Source organism: Amaranthus tricolor, chromosome 3 (genome assembly GCF_026212465.1).
Source record: "Amaranthus tricolor cultivar Red isolate AtriRed21 chromosome 3, ASM2621246v1, whole genome shotgun sequence".
NCBI classification, from domain to species: Eukaryota; Viridiplantae; Streptophyta; class Magnoliopsida; order Caryophyllales; family Amaranthaceae; genus Amaranthus; species Amaranthus tricolor.
Window position 1 is genome coordinate 21,933,959 of NC_080049.1, and position 2,092 is coordinate 21,936,050.

A 2,092-nucleotide genomic window follows, 5' to 3' on the forward strand; every position below is an offset into this window, starting at 1 on the left:
TAACCATCCTCATTGATAGCTCCTTTTATTTTCATTGATTTTCTTGAGTAGTTAGCGTTAGTTTTGTATGAAGTATGTTGGGTTTGGAACATTGCGTGACATGCAAATCGAGAAGATATCTAATGACGTTTTTACCAGTGATGACGGTGTGTTTTATGGAAACAAACGTTGCGATTGATTTAAATGCAACTCAAGAAAATAATTTAAAATATTTTTATACAATTTTAAAATATTAAAAAGAGATTATTGTTAAAAAATTATAAATAAACTAAAGCAAAAAAAGTCTAATAAAAAGATTTAGAATAGAAAAGAAGTTACAATGTTACTTATGTAAAAGTTAAATGTGACTATAATTTCTAAAGTCTCAAACTTTAAAGTTGTTTTTGACCATTGATTCTTGAAGGTAGAATCAATTTGTTAAAATATTTTATTTTAACAACAAAGAAGGGGATGCCAACATTTACTCTATAACAAAAAATATAGAAGATGATTGAGAATACACTGCACTCTCTCTAGCCATTATTAAAATAGTATTATATTTCATTACTAACTCATCAATATGATAATGAAATATCACTCACAAGAGCTCACTCAATCAAGCTATAAGTATGTGATAGCCTCTACTTACATAAGCCACTAAATCACAAAATAGACCTAGCAAACATTACCCGGAAAATTTGAAAAAAATAAGAACATTGAACAAGTTTATTTTAAAAATAAGCTTCGTGAAAACTTTATTCCCAAAATAAGCGTCCGTACATCCAAACCTAGGCTTGGTGTAAGTCGCTGTTACTAACAACGAAAATCAAAAAAAAAAAGAAAAAATAAAAGCCTAAGTCGCTGTTACTAACAGCGACTTAACAACGACTTAAGGAGTTGACCAGTCAACTCGTTAATCTCGTAGGTTGGAATGAGAAAGTAACTGAAATAACGAAGAAGACTTAAGTCGCTGTTACTAACAGCGAATTAAAAAAAAATTTTAATTTTTAATTCGCTGTTAGTAACAGCGACTTATACCAAGCCTAGGTTTGGATGTACGAACACTTATTTTGGGAATAAAGTTTTCACGAAGCTTATTTTTGGAATAAAGTTGTTAAATAATCGTATTTTTTTCACATTTTCACATTACCTGTGGTGTCCCATACAAAATCAGCAAAATGGACTAAACCCATTGCAATGACCCCAGTGCTCACCTGAAAATTTGAAAAAAATAAGGTTATTTAACAACTTAATTCCCAAAATAAGCTTCGTGAAAACTTATTTTCCAAAATAAGCTTCCATACATTCAAGCCTAGCCTCGGGTAAAATCATTGTTACTAACAGCGAAAGAGGGAAAAAAAATTAAAAGGGCAAAGTCGCTGTTGCCCTTTTAATTTTTTTTTTTATGAATTAAAGTAGCCGTTGTTAATTAGAAAAATAGCCGTTAGGAACTTGAAAATAGCCATTGTAATGATGCTCTATGTTAGTTTTACTCTCAATTTATAAATGTTAATACTTTTTTTGAAAGTTCACTTACGTTACTATATTATATGTACAAATGTTCAATATATACAAACAGTATTCTAATGCTGCTATGATTCGCCTGCATCATAAGGACACTAGGGTCGAGACGGCCTGGAGCTGCTGGATCCATCTCTGCTGCAATTCAACAATAACTAAGCGTTATGTATTGTAAAAATAATTAAGAAGTACTCAAATTGTTTACTTATGCTATTTATTTGTTTGATAATCTCTACGTTTATATACTCAAATACAGTTACTGTTTACCTTGACGTGCAAGTTCTAGTGTTGTGACCGTCACTATCACACCGTCGACAAGCGTTGCTTCTCCGCGATCCTTCGTCCATTTCGTTCGTGATCCTCCTGGACTTAGATCTTCCTAATCCACGAATGTGATCCGGATCGTGTAGCACCTCAACACCGGTGTATTGATGCCATGACCTCTTATCAATTAACGGCAAGCATATGCATTCATATGTGTTAACATAGCTCTGGGTCGTGTAGCAGGAGTCCACAAAACGCTCATAGGATAAGTGTCGTTTAATACAAACGGCAAGAACATGAGAACAAGGTAAGTGATATATGGAGGGTT